This window comes from Oncorhynchus nerka, linkage group LG11, assembly GCF_034236695.1.
Source record: "Oncorhynchus nerka isolate Pitt River linkage group LG11, Oner_Uvic_2.0, whole genome shotgun sequence".
Taxonomy (NCBI): Eukaryota; Metazoa; Chordata; class Actinopteri; order Salmoniformes; family Salmonidae; genus Oncorhynchus; species Oncorhynchus nerka.
This window is the reverse complement of record NC_088406.1, coordinates 24,445,527-24,464,465: the sequence shown is the minus strand read 5'-3', so window position 1 is coordinate 24,464,465 and position 18,939 is coordinate 24,445,527. Positions and strand designations below refer to the sequence as shown.

Genomic DNA, 18,939 nt, shown 5'->3' with positions numbered 1-18,939 from the left:
AATCCCAAGCCTGGTAGACCCTAATAACTTTCTGTGAGTAGATTTCAATAGACTTACATTTTCTAATGTCTAGGCCTTAGCTCAGTGGGCTAAAATAGCCTTGTGACTCAAACCCCGCTCTGTCACATTAACAACCAATTAGTAGCTTGTTAGTGTGGATCATACAATCCTGCCCCCTGTCCCTGGCTCATCCTGCGTCACTGTGCTCGTCAAAAACCCACCAGGGAGAGATGAACCTCCCAAGAGCGATGACCCCGTTAGGGATGGACAGACCGCTGTCACTCATCTAATCTCAAGCCAGTCTGGAGAGCTGGGTGATGTTGACAGGGATGTGAGCTCTATTCATAACAGGGCCCTGCCATGATTGACATACATCTATGACACACACACGCTTATAACACAGGCAAATGCACACGAATCAACAGGCAAAAAACATGTGCAAACACCGACCTCCAAGGATAAAACATATGGTCTGTCACTGCAAGTAGCACAACTCTAGGCCAGAGCAAGCATAGTTACTTTAAAATATCTATGTAAATACATGTCAGTTCCCAACTAAACAATAGGGATAGTTATACAGAAAAAAATATCCCACAGATAGGAACAACTGCTGAGAACAAAAGATACATTAGATTGTGCAGCGTGGCAGGAACCAGGAACACAGCAGGCGTCCAGAGCTGGTGTTAGAGGAACGCTTGGCCCTGTGTTGTCTGATGCTTTAAGAACTGCAATTAAAACTGAAGACAGATTACTAAAGATGGAGCCAGAGAGCAATATAGCCTAACCAGAATAAAACAAACCTGTTCCTGACCCTCCTGCTGGCCTTGGCAGATTCTGATATTATGCTCCCGAAGTTAGGCTACAACAGAGGTCGGCAACCTTTCCTATTTGGAGTGCCGAGTTATCCTACCATTTCTTCTGATCTGCATGCCAGTTATGATTTTCATATGTACATTTTCATGGAACAGTTTAATTTATAATAAAGTCAAAATCAATGTAACGTGGTTAATCAAAATTCTACTTTTTAGATTTGTAACTTTTATTGCCAATATGTAAAAATAGCCTACATAAATAAAAACATCGCAGTAAAAACAACAAAAAAACATTGCAGCCCATAGGTAGAAAATATCCTGATGAAAACAAATATCCTATAAATCACTGGCTGCAAGGAACTTTAATCATTGTACAAGGGATAAGTAGTAAATCAGGTAGGCCAATTTTATGACATTTCCACCAGATCAGAGCATTACATTTTTCCCCCTTTCATTCCGGTAATCCAAAAGGCTATGTTGAGGAACTATTGTCCTTCTCAAATGGATGCAAAAACAGACTGTTAACTTGCTGTATGAGATGAAGAAAAAATTACTGAGAAGCTCCACAGTGATGGCCAGTTAAGACACTCAGAACTAGTATCACATCCCCAAATGGTCATATTATAGGACTACATATGCACGCAGGCCAGATGGACTAGTCCGACTTCTATATGCATAATCAGGTGCATGTCCTAACTCAAGATAGACAGGAGCCCTCAAACAAATGGATCGAAATAAACCAAAACTTTCTTACAAGTGAAGCCTAGGTTGTGCGTTCTGCAAACAACATGTCCACTCCTACAATGACAATGGTAAGACTGCAACAATAATACAATTCAATGCAAACAAATTACTGTAACCAAACAAGCGTTGTAGATTAGATATTATGGGAATTAATGATAACTGTACTACTGGTGAGCCATACATGCGGCCTGCACAATGGATTAGTCCACTCAGAAGGGCATGAATGCATCTCGTGTGCTAAACATTTTTCATATTTGACCATGCTCAATTTTTTTTTTAAATGCAATCGACCAGTCGACTAATTGAGGTCAGCCCTAAAGAACACACAAGACAATTCTGTTATTCATGCTGGAACTGAGAAACTAACAGCAGCTTACAATGCGAGAGAACTGGTGAAACCAGAGCTAGTGTGTCCACCTGTGTGTTGACTCTTAAGACTCAGTCAGGTCCAAAAGAAAACTTTCTCCAGGACAGCACTACTAGTCTTGATTGGCGGGTGATTGACTGAACACTGAAGGACTTGTGTATTGTTCAGCGCACTCCGGTGCTCAGGGGGGGATTTGGGAAGCAGTGTTCAGTCATGTTCCGGTCGACCAGACTTGCTGTGTAGGGACCACAGTCGAGTCACACCTGCTGGGAAGGCCTAGACTGAGGCTACTGCTGCTTAGCCTAACAGGAGGATCAACAAACCCAAGGAAGCCATGATGGTGGGGGTAGTCTTTAACTTCTTGGTGACAGGGGGCAGTATTTTCACATCCGGATGAAATGCATGCCCAAATTCAACTGCCTGCTACTCATCCCCAGGAGATAATATATGCATAGTATTAGTAGATTTGGATAGGAAACACTCTAAAGTTTCTAAAACTGTTTGAATCATGTCTGTGAGTATAACAGAACTTATTTAGCAGGCGAAACCCCAAAGTCACTCTTTTCAATGAGTTTTCATTGGGAATCCAGATTTATAAGGGACCTTCCTGCAGTTCCTATCACTTCCACTGGATGTCAACAGTCTTTAGAAATTGGTTGAGGTTTTTCCTTTGTGTAATGAAGAAGTACGGCCATCTTGAACGAGGGTCACTTGAAGTGTACTGTTAGATAGAGGCATGTGACCAGAAAGCTAGCTACAGTTTGTTTTCCTCCTGTATTGAACACAGATCATCCAGTCTTCAATTTTATCGATTATTTACGTTAAAAAATAACTAGAGTTGTATTACAAAAGTAGTTTGAATTTTTTTGGCAAAGTTTAAAGGTAACTTTTGAGATATTTTGTAGTCACGTTGCGAAAGTTGGAACCGGTGTTTTTCTGGATCAAACACGCCAAATAAATTGACATTTTGGATATATATAGACGGAATTAATCGAACAAAAGGACCATTTGTGATGTTTAAGGGACATATTGGAGTGCCAACAAAAGAAGCTCGTCAAAGGTAAGGCATGAATTATATTTTTATTCCTGCGTTTTGTGTCGCGCCTGCAGGGTTGAAATATGTTTTTCTCTTTTTGTTTACGGAGGCGCCATCCTCAGATAATAGCATCGTTTGCTTTCGCCGAAAAGCCTTTTTGAAATCTGACATGTTGGCTGGATTCATAACAAGTGTAGCTTTAATTTGCTATCTTGCATGTGTGATTTAACCTGTTGCTTCTACTCGGGACGCTTGCGTCCCAACTAGAGCCCTGGAAATGCAAATGCGCTACGCTAAATGCTAATAGTATTAGTTAAAACTCAAAAGTTCATTAAAATACACATGCAGGGTATCGAATTAAAGCTACACTCGTTGTGAATCCAGGCAACAAGTCAGATTTTTTAAATGCTTTTCGGCGAAAGCATGAGAAGCTATCTGATAGCATGTAACACCCAAAAAGACCCACAGGGGACGTAAACAAAATAATTAGCATTTCGGCGTTACACAAACCGCACAATAAAATAGAAAACATTCATTACCTTTCACCATCTTCTTTGTTGGCACTCCTAGATGTCCCATAAACACTATTTGGGTCTTTATTTAGATTAAATCGGTCCATATAAAGCCTAGATATCGTTATATGTAGACTGTGTGATAAACGAAAAAAACATCGTTTCAAAACGTAACGTCATTTTTTTAAATTCAAAAAGTCGACGATAAACTTTCACAAAATACTTCGAAATACGTTTGTAATGCAACTTTAGGTATTAGTAAACGTTAATAAGCGATAAAATTCATCAGGAGGCGATGTAAAGATCATTAGCTTAAATGTAAATGTAAATTAGCTGTCCGTCTGGAAAAATGTCCGGCTAGAAACTCAACGAAAATATCCGGTCCTAGACCATAGGAGATACGGTGCCCTGCATGTGTTTGACCAAGAAAAAACTCTAAGGGAAATGACAAGACTCTAGACACCGTGTGGAAGCTGTAGGTACTGCAACCTCAGTCAATTAATTGTGGTTCACCTTTATCAATGGGTTCAAGTAGCGCATGGATATATTTTCCCATTTTCAGTGATCAGTTTTTCCTGTGCTTTTCGATGTAAATGCCGTTCTGGTAAAGCCACAGCAGTGATTTAACCAGTTTTATAAACGTCTGAGTGTTTTCTATCCACACAGACTAAGCAAATGCATATACTATATTCCTGGCATGAGTAGCAGGGCGCTGAAATGTTGCGCGATTTTTAACAGAATGTTCAAAAAAGTAGAGGGTCGACTGAAGAGGTTAAAGAAAGTTAGATTTTTATAGTAATTTATTTGAATTTGGCACTCTGCATTTTCGCTAGCGTCCCACATATCCCAGAGAGGTTAAGGAGGCATAGACCCTTACAGCAGCACAGCTATTTACCATTAACTTCTTTGGAATAGGGGGATGAATAGCGTGCCAGAGTAAACTGCCTCCTACTTAGTCCCAGATGCTAATATATGCATAGTATTATTAGTATTGGATAGAAAACACTCTGAAGTTTCTAAAACTGTTTGAATGATGTCTGTGTATAACATAACACTTCCTAAGGCTTCCAATAGATGTCAACCGTCTTTAGAAAGGGGGGCCAGATGAGAGCTGTTTGACTAAGGGGTCTGGCAGCAGCCTCGTTCTCAGTCATGCGCATTTCACATGAGGTAGCTCTCGTTCCATTGCTTTTCTACAGACAATGGAATTCTCCGGTTGGAACATTATTGAACATTTATGATAAAAACAACTTAAAGATTGATTCTATACTTAGTTTGACAAGTTTCTACGACCTGTAATATAACCTTTTGAACTTTTCGGCCGACGTTCGGCTGGACCTGAACGCGCATTTGGATTTGTTTACCAAATGCCCTAACAAAGGAAGCTATTTGGACATAACTGATGGACTTTACGGAACAAATCAAACATTTACTGTCGAACTGGGATTCCTGGGAGTGCATTCGGATGAAGATCAAAGGTAAGTGAATATTTATAATGCTATTTCTGACCAATGTTGACTGCGCAACATGGCGGATATTTATTTTGGCTGTTTTGGGCTCTGAGCGCCGTACTCAGATTATGCTTTTTCCGTGAAGATTTTTTTCTGACACAGCGGTTGCATTAAGGAGAAGTTTATCTATATTTCCATGTATAACACATGTATTTATAAACATTTATAATGAGTATTTCTGTAAATTCATGTGGCTCTCTGCAAAATCACTGCATGTTTCGGAACTACTGAACGTAACACGCCAATGTAAAATGAGATTTTTTAAATATAAATATGAACTTTACCGAATAAAACATACACAATACATGTAACATTAAGTCCTATGAGTGTCATCTGATGAAGATCATCAAAGGTTAGTGATTAATTTTATCTCTATTTGTGCTTTTTGTGTCTCCTCTCTTTGGCTGGAAAAATGGCTGGGTTTTTCTGTGACTTGGTGGTGACCTAACAATAGTTTGTGGAGTTTTCGCTGTAAAGCATTTTTTAAATCAGACACTGTTCTTGGATTAATGAGAATTTTATCTTTAAAATGGTGCCTAATACTTGTATGTTTGAGAAATTAGATTTATGAGATTTCTGTTGATTTGTATTTGGCGCCCTGCAATTTCATTGGCTGTTGGCAAGGGGTTCCAACAACAACCAAATACTGTTGTCTTTTTCAAATAATTCCTTCATTAAATGAACTAAGTATCAAATGGCTAAGGTAGCTAAGTAAGATGTTTATTTATTTGTAAGGTTAAAATATTCCGTGTTCATGGGCGAGCTTGAAAGCATGAGTTTGTCAATTAGGCTACTCTAAGGATATATGTTTTAACTTGGCCAGGATTGAATAGAGGAGAATCCTAACCAATTTTGAGCATCTGAGAGACAGTTTTACAACCGGGAATATGCAGCATTAGTTTCATCAACTGTGCACCAGTATCAACTGCGTGTCAGCCATTTTCAGTTCTACACAAGTGTCGGTGGAAAGTTATTTTAGGACATGGGACACGACAATGCCATTAAGACATAGCTAAATAATTAACTAGCAAGATAGCAAATTCACAACATAATGTAGTTTGGCTGGTTATTATTTTACTTGCTGTGCAAATCTCCCCCATGGTGCACACCATGATTTTCTCATTGCTGACCAAAAATGACCTACAACTGTGCACACAAGGCTAGGGTCGCTTTGATCTCAAAAACACATTTCACGACTGTGTGATTGAAAGACCACTCGTGCCCGTCTACATAGGCCTACAATAATTATACTCTGATGCGCTCTGCAGAGACTGGGAGGACAGTGTGCAACACATTGGATCCGGAGAACACTGATCCAATTCTGATCGGAGTAGCCTCATTGTTTGATCTTGTGAGGCAGGTCAGCCAGGGTGAGAATTCTGTCCGTCTGTGAATAGGAGCCTCGAGACACTGTCCTGTGTCTGACTCAGGCAACGGGTACAACGCTTTGCATGCCATATAGAACAGACCGTAAAACAACAGATGATTAAAAAGGAGTGGGAGAAGTGGCAGCTGGGGTGAGGTCTCATTGACATACTGGAGGGAAGACTTCCTGGGGCATGATTTAGTGACATGACACAGCAACCTCTTGACCTACAAGACTACGGTGAGCCTGACCATCCGCTGAACATCTAATCAAATGGCCACCCAGATTATTTGCATTGCCCCTTTTACACTGCTGCTACTCTGTTGTTATCATCTTTGCAGTCACTTTAATAACTCTACCTACATGTACAGTGGGGCAAAAAAGTATTTAGTCAGCCACCAATTGTGCAATTTCTCACACTTAAAAAGATGATGCCTGTAATTTTCATCATAGGTACACTTCAACTATGAACAAAATCCAGAAAATCACATTGTAGGATTTTTAATTAATTTATTTGCAAATTATGGTGGAAAATAAGCATTTGGTCAATAACAAAAGTTTCTCAATACTTTGTTATATACCCTTTGTTGGCAATGACAGAGGTCAAACGTTTTCTGTAAGTCTTCACAAGGTTGTCACACACTGTTGCTGGTATTTTGGCCCATTCCTCCATGCAGATCTCCTCTAGAGCAGTGATGTTTTGGGGCTGTTGCTGGGCAACACGGACTTTCAACTCCCTCCAAAGATTTTCTATGGGGTTGAGATCTGGAGACTGGCTAGGCCACTCCAGGACCTTGAAATGCTTCTTACGAAGCCACTCCTTCTTTGCCCGGGCGGTGTGTTTGGGATCATTGTCATGCTGAAAGACCCAGCCACGTTTCATCCACGTTTCACTCAAAATCTCACGATACATGGCCCGATTCATTCTTTCCTTTACACGGATCAGTCGTCCTGGTCCCTTTGCAGAAAAACAGCCCAAAAGCATGTTTCCACCCCCATGCTTCACAGTAGGTATGGTGTTCTTTGGATGCAACTCAGCATTCTTTGTCCTCCAAACACGACGAGTTGAATATTTACCAAAAAGTTATATTTTGGTTTCATCTGACCATATGACATTTTCCCAATTTTCTTCTGGATCATCCAAATGCTCTCTAGCGAACTTCAGATGGGCCTGGACATGTACTGGCTTAAGCAGGGGGACACGTCTGGCACTGCAGGATTTGAGTCCCTGGCGGCGTAGTGTGTTACTGATGGTAGGTTTGTTACTTTGGTCCCAGCTCTCTGCAGGTCATTCACTAGGTCCCCCCGTGTGGTTCTGGGATTTTTGCTCACCGTTCTTGTGATCATTTTGACCCCACAGGTTGAGATCTTGCGTGGAGCCCCAGATCGAGGGAGATTATCAGTGGTCTTGTATGTCTTCCATTTCCTAATAATTGCTCCCACAGTTGATTTCTTCAAACCAAGCTGCTTACCTATTGCAGATTCAGTCTTCCCAGCCTGGTGCAGGTCTACAATTTTGTTTCTGGTGTCCTTTGACAGCTCTTTGGTCTTGGCCATAGTGGAGTTTGGAGTGTGACTGTTTGAGGTTGTGGACAGGTGTCTTTTATACTGATAACAAGTTCAAACAGGTGCCATTAATACAGGTAACGAGCGGAGGACAGAGGAGCCTCTTAAAGAAGAAGTTACAGGTCTGTGAGAGCCAGAAATCTTGCTTGTTTGTATACTTATTTTCCACCATCATGTGATTTTCTGGATTTTTTTTCTAATTTTGTCTGTCATAGTTGAAGTGTACCTATGATGAAAATTACAGGCCTCTCATCTTTTTAAGTGGGAGAAGTTGCACAATTGGTGGCTGACTAAATCATTTTTGCCCCACTGTACATATTACCTCAACTAACTGGTGCCCCCACACATTGACTCTGTACCCCCCCCCCCCCCCCCCCCGTATATAGTCTCAGTATTGTTATTTTACTGCTGCTCTTTAATTACTTGTTGCTTTTATTTCTTATTCTTCTTTTTTTTAAACTGCATTGTTGGTTAGGGGCTCGTAAGTAAGCATTTCACTGTAAGGTCTACACCTGTTGTATTCTGCATTTCACTGAAAGGTCTACACATTCAGCATTTCACTGTAAAGTCTACACCTGTTGTATTCAGCATTTCACTGTAAAGTCTACACCTGTTGTATTCTGCATTTCACTGTAAAGTCTACACCTGTTGTATTCTGCATTTCACTGTAAAGTCTACACCTGTTGTATTCAGAGCACGTGACTAATAACATTTTATTTTAACAAAACTGAAAGACCAACCTGGTGGGAAAACCCAATAAATGCCATACATGATGATTAGAACACTAAACTCCAATCCTTTCAGATCTAGGCCACGTGGGGCCAGGGGATTGATCTGAACAACACGTGACAGAAAAAAAAACTGATGTTTAACTTGGGACAGTGCTTTGTGTTAGAGTTGGCTGAACCCAAGTGGTCCTTCATGCTACTCTATCTAATGCAAATGAGAAATGTGATGAGCTGTCACTTCAAGACAGGAGAGGAATCACATATTTCTCAAAGTTCCCAGGGCCAACATCTGCTCTTGCTCACTCTCTAGTTATCATTGTTACAATCACTTATTAAATCCACCATTTTCTTGTTATCTTTATAAGCAGCTACTCGTGATAAAAGAACAAGTTTAGAAGTGCCCGGCTCAAACTATATATATATATATAGTTTGCAGGAATTGCTGACACACTCCAGCCACATGAGGTCTAGCATTGTCTTGCATTAGGAGGAACCCAGGGCCAACCGCACCAGCATATGGTCTCACAAGGGGTCTGAGGATCTCATCTCGGTACCTAATGGCAGTCAGGCTACCTCTGGCGAGCACATGGAGGGCTGTGCGGCTCCCCAAAGAAATGTCACCCCACACCATAACTGACCCACCGCCAAACCGGTCATGCTGGAGGATGTTGCAGGCAGCAGAACGTTCTCCACGGCGTATCCAGACTGTCACGTCTGTCACATGTGCTCAGTGTGAACCTGCTTTCATTTGTGAAGAGCACAGGGCGCCAGTGGCGAATTTGCCAATCTTGGTGTTCTCTGGCAAATGCCAAACGTCCTGCACGGTGTTGGGCTGTAAGCACAACCCTCACCTGTGGACGTCGGGCCCTCATTCCACCCTCATGGAGTCTGTTTCTGACCGTTTGAGCAGTCACATGCACATTTATGGCCTGTTGGAGGTAATTTTGCAGAGCTCTGGCGGTGCTCCTCCTTGCAAAAAGGCGGAGGTAGCGGTCCGGCTGCTGGGTTGTTGCCCTCCTACGGCCTTCTCCACGTCTCCTGATGTACGGCCTGTCTCCTGGTAGCGCCTCCATGCTCTGGACACTACGCTGACAGACACAGCAAACCTTCTTACCACAGCTCGCATTGATATGCAGGATGGCACGAGCTGCTCTACCTGAGCCACTTGTGTGAGTTGTAGACTTCGTTTCATGCTACCACTAGAGTGAAAGCACCACCAGCATTCAAAAGTGACCAAAACATCAGCCAGGAAGCATAGGAACTGAGAAGTGGTCTGTAGTCCCCACCTGCAGAACCACTCCTTTATTGGGGGTGTTTTGCTAATTGCCTATAATTTCCACCTGTTGTCTATTCCATTTGCACAACAGTATGTGAAATGTATTGTCAATCAGTGTTGCTTCCTAAGTGGACAGTTTGATTTCACAGAAGTGTGATTGACTTGGAGTTACATTGTGTTGTTTAACTTCTTGGATATAGGGGGCGCTCTTAATTTATGGATTAAAAAAACGTTCCCGTTTTAAACAAGATATTGTGTCACGAAAAGATGCTCGACTATGCATATAATTGACAGCTTTGGAAAGAAAACACTCTGACGTTTCCAAATCTGCAAAGATATTATCTGTGAGTGCCACAGAACTGATGCTACAGGCGAAACCAAGATGAAATTTCAAACAGGAAATGCCCCAGATTTTGAATGCGCTTTGTTCCAATGTCTCCTTATATGGCTGTGAATGCGCAAGGAATGAGCCTACACTTTGTCGTTTCCCCAAGGTGTCTGCAGCATTGTGACGTATTTGTAGGCTTATCATTGGAAGATTGACCATAAGAGACTACATTTACCAGGTGCTCCGGTTGGTGTCCTCCGTTGCAATTATTGCGTAATCTCCAGCTGCGTCTATTTTACCATTTGCTTCAGAGGAGAAACCAAACTGTCACGAATGACTTATCATCGAATAGATATGTGAAAAACACCTTGAGGATTGATTCTAAACAACGTTTGCCATGTTTCTGTCGATATTATGGAGTTAATTTGGAAAAAAGTTTGGCGTTTGTAATGACTGAATTTTCGGGTTTTTTTCTTATAGCCAAACGTGATGAACAAAACGGAGCGATTTCTCCTACACAAATAATCTTTTTGGAAAAACTGAACATTTGCTATCTAACTGAGAGTCTCCTCATTGAAAACATCCGAAGTTCTTCAAAGGTAAATTATTTTATTTTGAATGCTTTTCTTGTTTTTGTGAAAATGTTGCCTGCTGAATGCCAGGCTTAATGCTATGCTAGCTATCAATACTCTTACACAAATGCTTGTGTAGCTATGGTTGAAAAGCATATTTTGAAAATCTGAGATGACAGTGTTGTTAAGTGTTCCCTTTATTGTTTTGAGCAGTGTATATTTTTTAAAGCGACTCGGGGAGGGAAATTGCAATCGGAGACTTTAAAGAATTCTCTCTCACTGCCAGATCCATTTTCCCCCAATCTTACTCCCATGTCGCCGCATTCCATCAGTCTCCCCCTCTTTTATTGATCCCTGTCTCCCTCCATTCCCGTCTCCCTCCATCGCCGTCTCCCCGTCTCCCTCCATCCATCCCGTCTCCCTCCATCCCAGTCTCCCTCCATCCCCTTCTCCCTACATCCCTTCTCCCTACACCCCCCTCCATCTCCCTCCATCCCAGTCTCCCTCCATCCCCTTCTCCCTACATCCCCTTCTCCCTCCCCATCTCCATCCCCTTCTCCCTCCCCATCTCCCTCCATCCCCGTCTCCGTCTCCCTCCATCCCCTTCTCCCCTTCTCCCTCCATCCCCTTCTCCCTCCATCGCCGTCTCCCCCATCGCCGTCTCCCCATCCCGTCTCCCTCCATCGCCGTCTCCCCATCCCCTTCTCCCCCATCGCCGTCTCCCCCATCCCCGTCTCCCTCCATCCCAGTCTCTCTCCATCCCAGTCTCCCTCCATCCCCTTCTCCCAGTCTCCCCCATCCCCTTCGCCCAGTCTCCCCCATCCCCTTCGCCCCGTCTCCCTCCATCCCCTTCTCCCAGTCTCCCCCATCCCCTTCGCCCCGTCTCCCTCCATCCCAGTCTCCCTCCATCCCCTTCTCCCCATCTCCCTCGTCTCCCTCCATCCCCTTCTCCCCATCTCCCTCCATCCATCCCCCTCGTCTCCCTCCATCCCCTTCTCCCCATCTCCCTCCATCCCCGTCTCCCTCCATCCCTGTCTCCCTCCATCCCCCTCGTCTCCCTCCATCGCCGTCTCCCCGTCTCCCTCCATCCCAGTCTCTCTCCATCCCGTCTCCCTCCATCCCCTTCTCCCCATCCCCCTCCATCCCCTTCTCCCCATCTCCCTCCATCCCCTTCTCCCCATCTCCCTCCATCCCCGTCTCCCTCCATCCCCTTCTCCCTCCATCCCCTTCTCCCTCCATCCCCTTCTCCCTCCATCCATCGCCGTCTCCCCGTCTCCCTCCATCCCAGTCTCTCTCCATCCCAGTCTCCCTCCATCCCCTTCTCCCCATCTCCCTCCATCCCCTTCTCCCTCCATCCCCTCGTCTCCCTCCATCCCCTTCTCCCCATCTCCCTCCATCCCAGTCTCCCTCCATCCCCCTCGTCTCCCTCCATCGCCGTCTCCCTCCATCCCCGTCTCTCTCCATCCCCGTCTCCCTCCATCCCCCTCGTCTCCCTCCACCCCCTCGTCTCCCTCCATCCCCTTCTCCCCATCTCCCTCCATCGCCGTCTCCCCTTCTCCCTCCATCCCCGTCTCCCTCCATCCCCGTCTCCCTCGTCTCCCTCCATCCCCCTCGTCTCCCTCCACCCCCCTCGTCTCCCTCCATCCCCTCCATCCCCGTCTCCCTCCATCCCCGTCTCCCTCCATCCCTGTCTCCCTCCATCCCCCTCGTCTCCCTCCACCCCCTCGTCTCCCTCCATCCCCATCTCCTTCTCCCTCCATCCCCGTCTCCCTCCATCCCCTTCTCCCTCCATCCCCTTCTCCCTCCATCCCTGTCTCCCTCGTCTCCCTCCATCGCCGTCTCCCCGTCTCCCTCCATCCCAGTCTCTCTCCATCCCAGTCTCCCTCCATCCCAGTCTCCCCGTATCGCCGTCTCCCTCCATCCCCTTCTCCCAGTCTCCCCACCATCCCCTTCGCCCCGTCTCCCACCATCCCCTTCGCCCCGTCTCCCACCATCCCCTTCGCCCCGTCTCCCTCCATCCCCGTCTCCCTCCATCCCCTTCTCCCTCCATCCCCTTCTCCCTCCATCCCCGTCTCCCTCCATCCCCGTCTCCCTCCATCCCTGTCTCCCTCCATCGCCGTCTCCCCGTCTCCCTCCATCCCCTCGTCTCCCTCCACCCCCCCGTCTCCCTCCATCCCCATCTCCCTCCATCCCCTTCTCCCTCCATCCCCGTCTCCCTCCATCCCCGTCTCCCTCCATCGCCGTCTCCCCGTCTCCCTCCATCCCCCTCGTCTCCCTCCACCCCCTCGTCTCCCTCCATCCCCCTCGTCTCCCTCCATCCCCTTCTCCCTCCATCCCCGTCTCCCTCCATCCCTGTCTCCCTCCATCGCCGTCTCCCCGTCTCCCTCCATCCCCCTCGTCTCCCTCCATCCCCTTCTCCCTCCATCCCCTTCTCCCTCCATCCCCTTCTCCCTCCATCCCCTTCTCCCTCCATCCCCTTCTCCCTCCATCCCTGTCTCCCTCCATCCCTGTCTCCCTCCATCCCTGTCTCCCTCCATCCCTGTCTCCCTCGTCTCCCTCCATCCCAGTCTCTCTCCATCCCCGTCTCCCTCCATCCCCCCGTATCGCCGTCTCCCCGTCTCCCTCCATCCCCTTCTCCCAGTCTCCCCACCATCCCCTTCGCCCAGTCTCCCACCATCCCCTTCGCCCCCATCCCCTTCTCCCCTTCCCCCCGTCTCCCTCATCCCCTTATCGCCATCCCCTTCTCCCCCATCTCCTTATCTCCATCCCCTTCTCCCCCCATCTCCCTATCTCCATCCCCTTCTCCCCCTCCTTATCTCCCTCCATCCCCTTCTCCCCCATCCCTGTCTCCCTCCATCCCTGTCTCCCTCCATCCCTGTCTCCCTCCATCCCTGTCTCCTCGTCTCCCTCCATCCCAGTCTCTCTCCATCCCCGTCTCCCTCCATCCCCCGTATCGCCGTCTCCCCGTCTCCCTCCATCCCCTTCTCCCAGTCTCCCCACCATCCCCTTCGCCCAGTCTCCCACCATCCCCTTCGCCCCCATCCCCTTCTCCCCTTCCCCCCGTCTCCCTCATCCCCTTATCGCCATCCCCTTCTCCCCCATCTCCTTATCTCCATCCCCTTCTCCCCCCATCTCCTTATCTCCATCCCCTTCTCCCCCCATCTCCCTCCATCCCCTTCTCCCCCATCCCCTTCTCCCCCATCGCAGTCTCCCCCATCCCCTTCTCCCGCGTCCCAGAAAGATGAACAATGCACTTGGATTGCCATCCTACTCTTCACAAATATGTTACCAGAACCAACGTACCAATATAGACATGAATACGTGTTCACAGCAGTCAATATGCTGTTGTGTGCATGTGTGGGGTACCATAGCTTCAGCATGCATGTTCAGTACTGCAGAACTCCAGAAATGTGTGGGTGCAAGTCTCTGAGGAGCCTCTCACCCTCAGATCTGGAAAAGAGATGAATGACTGTTCTGCTACATCTCTCCTCCACTATGGAGAGAGGTATCCATCGCCTGTAAGTGTGGTGTGTGGGGGTGTGGTGTGTGTGTGGGGATGTGGTCTGCGTGTGTACGGGGGGGGGCATAAGTTCAGGCATAGGGACTCAGATCACCACATCAAGTTAAGTACATTGAAATGCCATTCTTGCCATATCAATGTAGTACTAAAAATAACAAGGTAGAATAAAAACACAAAAATAACACTAGAAAGAAGCCCCACTCAGGTGCCAGTTAATTAGGTACAGCACCTGTCCAGGAAAATGGTTAGCTCCTATAGACAGTGAGTCACGGTGCCGTAGCTTACTATATAAAACAGGGAAATAACGGCGCAGTACAACAGTGGTGTGCAGAACGGCATCTCGGAACGCACAACTCGTTGTCTGCTGCAATAGCCCATCCATGACAAAGACCGACCCCACACCGGGTTCCACTCCTATCAGATCAAATCAAGAAGCAGCTCCAGTGGGTACGCAATCACCAACACCGGACAAATTAAGAAGTGGAAAAACATTGCCTTGGCCGACAAATCCCGGTCAGGATTTGGTGTAACCAGTCCATGGCCACATCCTGCCTGTTGTCAACAATATAGGCTGGTGGCGGTGGTGTAGTGTGGGGAAGTAGCAGCAGCGTAAATGATGATTGTATGTGAGTGTGTGTAGCCAGTATAAATGTGTGTGCATGTTGTGTGTGTTGGAGTGTCAGTGTGTGAGAGTGTAGAGTGTGTGTAGCCAGTATAAATGTGTGTGCATGTTGTGTGTGTTGGAGTGTCAGTGTGTGAGAGTGTAGAGTGTGTGTAGCCAGTATAAATGTGTGTGCGTGTTGTGTGTGTTGGAGTGTCAGTGTGTGAGAGTGTAGAGTCCTGTGAGTGTGTGTAGCCAGTATAAATGTGTGTGTGTGTGTGTGTGTTGGAGTGTCAGTGTGTGAGAGTGTAGAGTCCTGTGAGTGTGTGTAGCCAGTATAAATGTGTGTGTGTTGGAGTGTCAGTGTGTGAGAGTGTAGAGTCCTGTGAGTGTGTGTAGCCAGTATAAATGTGTGTGTGTTGGAGTGTCAGTGTGTGAGAGTGTAGAGTCCTGCGAGTGTGTGTAGCCAGTATAAATGTGTGTGCATGTTGTGTGTGTTGGAGTGTCAGTGTGTGAGAGTGTAGAGTCCTGCGAGTGTGTGTAGCCAGTATAAATGTGTGTGCATGTTGTGTGTGTTGGAGTGTCAGTGTGTGAGAGTGTAGAGTCCTGTGAGTGTGTGTAGCCAGTATAAATGTGTGTGCATGTTGTGTGTGTTGGAGTGTCAGTGTGTGAGAGTGTAGAGTCCTGTGAGTGTGTGTAGCCAGTATAAATGTGTGTGCATGTTGTGTGCGTTGGAGTGTCAGTGTGTGAGAGTGTAGAGTCCTGTGAGTGTGTGTAGCCAGTATAAATGTGTGTGTGTGTGTGTGTGTTGGAGTGTCAGTGTGTGAGAGTGTAGAGTCCTGTGAGTGTGTGTAGCCAGTATAAATGTGTGTGTGTTGGAGTGTCAGTGTGTGAGAGTGTAGAGTCCTGTGAGTGTGTGTAGCCAGTATAAATGTGTGTGTGTTGGAGTGTCAGTGTGTGAGAGTGTAGAGTCCTGTGAGTGTGTGTAGCCAGTATAAATGTGTGTGTGTTGGAGTGTCAGTGTGTGAGAGTGTAGAGTCCTGTGAGTGTGCATAGAGAAATACCACATCACTCAAAAACAACCAGAGGCCCCAAGTAAGTTGACAACATACGCAGCAAACCATCTATCTGTAATCACACACAACCTTCCAGTTTGACAGCTTACCTTCCAGTTTGACAGCTTACCCTGGCAACTAAGTTCAACAACTGGTTGTTTAGACCGTTGCTTCTTAACATAATGGTCATTCTGCCTGATTATAACCTTCATTTACATGAAATTGGACATAACAGACTACAGAAAACAAAATGCACGCAAACCTGTTGTCATCGTTATTATCACAGGACACAAGTGACATCAGTAAGAGTAGCCTACAACTATAGTACAAAAGTGGCTTGAAAAATCTATTATCTTTGTGACCGAGTCTCTCTCTCTCACTCGCGCACACACACACTAATGGTGCAGACCAAGCGAGTTAGTCCAAAACAGATTAAAATGCCTGTGGACAGTAAATGAACATGGGAGTCATGCCACAACTTGAGCAATTAAATTAAGGCTACTACAGTAATTATATGATATTACACTGTGGGAACAAGGCCTTTAAATTGTCCCGCTGTCCCCCTTACAGCCCAGTGTGTCATTCAGTGACCTATCACTTTGAATGGGATTTCTAAACATTACCATTTGACTGACTCAGCAGTGTGTGTGAGGGGAGGGAGGGACAGGGGGCTACAGGACACACAGGCACGGCCGATGGGACTAGTGCTAGTGTGTCACGACTCTGGACAGCTGCTGGCTGACGCAGCACTGTTGGTTTGTGTGGAGATTAAAATGCATTCATCACCTCCATGATCCCACAGGCTCTGAGCAAGGTGGAGCGGAGGAACTACTGCATGCCGTTCCTCCTGGACCGTGGGTATCCCTTCTGAGCTCTGAATGAACAGACGGATGGAAGAGGATGTGAAATGATTTGTGCTGCTCTGATAACGTTAATGTTCCTGGAAGCTATGTTCCCAAGATGGTGATCAACATGAGTAGCATGCACCTGTCAGAGGGAGAATTGAATGTTCATGTCTCTACCATAAGCTGCTTCCAAAATCATTTTAAGAGGATTTGGCAGTACGTCCAACTGGCTTCACAACCACAGACCATGTGTATGGAGACATGTGGGCAAGCCGTTTGCTGATGTCAACATTGTTAACAGCAGCCCATGGTGGCAGTGGGGTTATGGTATGAGCAGGCATAAACTATGGACAACGAATACAATTGCATTTTATCGATGGCAGTTTGAATGCACAAAAAGGTATCTGTATTCCCAGTCGTGAATTCCATAGATTAAGGACTAATGAACCCATTTAAGTTGTTCTGCCTGCGGATAAGAAACCCTGACCTGTTCACTAGACGTGCTGCTTGTCCCGGACCTGCAGTTTTCGTCTCTCTCTCTCACACACACACCATGGCCATGCACTGTAATAGTTGCCTCCCGGCACAGCCAGAAGAGGACTGGCCACCCATCAGAGCCTGGTTCCTCTCTAGGTTCCTGCCTTTCTAGGGAGTTTTTCCTAGCCACCGTGCTTCTACATCTGCATTGCTTGCTGTTTGGGGTTTTAGGCTGGGTTTCTGTACAGCACTGTGTGACATCGGCTTTAGTATTTATAAAGCCCCTTTTAAAATGTAATTGATTGATCTATTTCAATTGACATTTCCTCATATGAACTGTAACTCCGTAAAATCAATGAAATTGTTGCGTTTATATTTTTATTCAGTGTATATTCTGTATGTCACCACAGTGGTTTGCTGGGACGACTGATTTCTGCTCAACGAGAGGCCTGTGACACGCCAGTCATTTGCAACCTCATTTGTCACAATAAATTACCTAAATATCGCAGCAGTAATAGAGTTGTCATAGCGATAACCGCATGCATCAAAGTAGCTCAGAAACGTTGCTTCTTCTGCGTCATAAACTCTTAAAAAAAAATCCACCTCTGTGACAGAAACATGGAAGAAGCGGAAACAAGCTGCCAACGCCTCTCTCAGGATGGCCCTGAGCCACACCAGCCCCCCTACTGAGACTCAGAGGGGGGCAGCATAACCTGATTCATGGTCACATAACCTGCTCACAACAACGTTAGGGTGTCCTGTCAGTGTCAGCACAGCTAGCTTACTTTGTGGTAGGGTACAGTGAAAACCATATAGCTATCAACATTAGCACCAATTGCCAGAGTGTGAAGCAGGATTGTGACAGGGTAGGCAATTCTGTTTCCCTCAACACCACCACTCCATTGAACACACACTCAGGAAGCACGGACCCTGTGTGTGATGTTTATAGCAATACAGTAGTCACATGCACAGCCTGTTTGTACTGCATGTGACAGTAGGCTATGCAACAAACACCACAATATAAACTGGTTACATTATAGTGTATTCAGGGGTGGTGTGCTGAGGGGTGTTCCATCACAATCTTTCTTCCAGGATCTAGCACACGCTCTCAAATTAAGTATACCACTCACTGGCTGTCCTTAGAAGCAGTCTAAAAGACAAGACAGATGTGTTCCGCAAACTGTGCTTTTACTTATCGCACTCCATACACATATGACATCCTTTAGGGGGGTCAAAGGGTTTACAGACAGCTCATTATTAGTTCATATTTAGTTTAAGGTGAATCCACACAGATGGACAAAGAAACTCAAAGCCCAATGTGTAGGTCTAGAAATCATCCTTCTTTGCTCTGATCCAAGCTATCCTGATTTCTGAGGTCAATCCTCAGACCAGGAGTAGACATTCTGTCCATTTGTTTTTATTAGGATCCTCATTAGCCAATGGCAACAGCTAGTCTTAAAGGGGTCCGACAATGAAAAAGACATTCATTTACATATATTTTAAAACATGAACATGTATTGTGCATCTATCAGTAACACATACGTGTCAGTACATACACACAACAAGAAGGTCACTTGGGGGAGAAGCGTGCCATGAGGTGAAGCATTGTTCGTTTTTTGAAAC

The 18,939-nt window shown here is 45.9% G+C and overlaps 1 protein-coding gene across 3 annotated transcripts in view; it reads right to left on the bottom strand.

Moving 5' to 3' along the window:
- Positions 1-18,939, bottom strand: part of LOC115117976 (SPRY domain-containing SOCS box protein 4-like) — a 60,099-nt gene that overhangs the window by 33,020 nt on the left and 8,140 nt on the right. The window contains exon 2 of one of the 3 annotated variants that reach the window (XM_065024317.1): positions 16,781-16,868. The exons of the other annotated variants lie outside the window; for them this stretch is intronic. The gene's annotated coding sequence lies outside the window, so the exon portion shown is untranslated. The remainder of the gene's footprint in view (positions 1-16,780; positions 16,869-18,939) is intronic. 3 annotated transcript variants of the gene reach the window in all.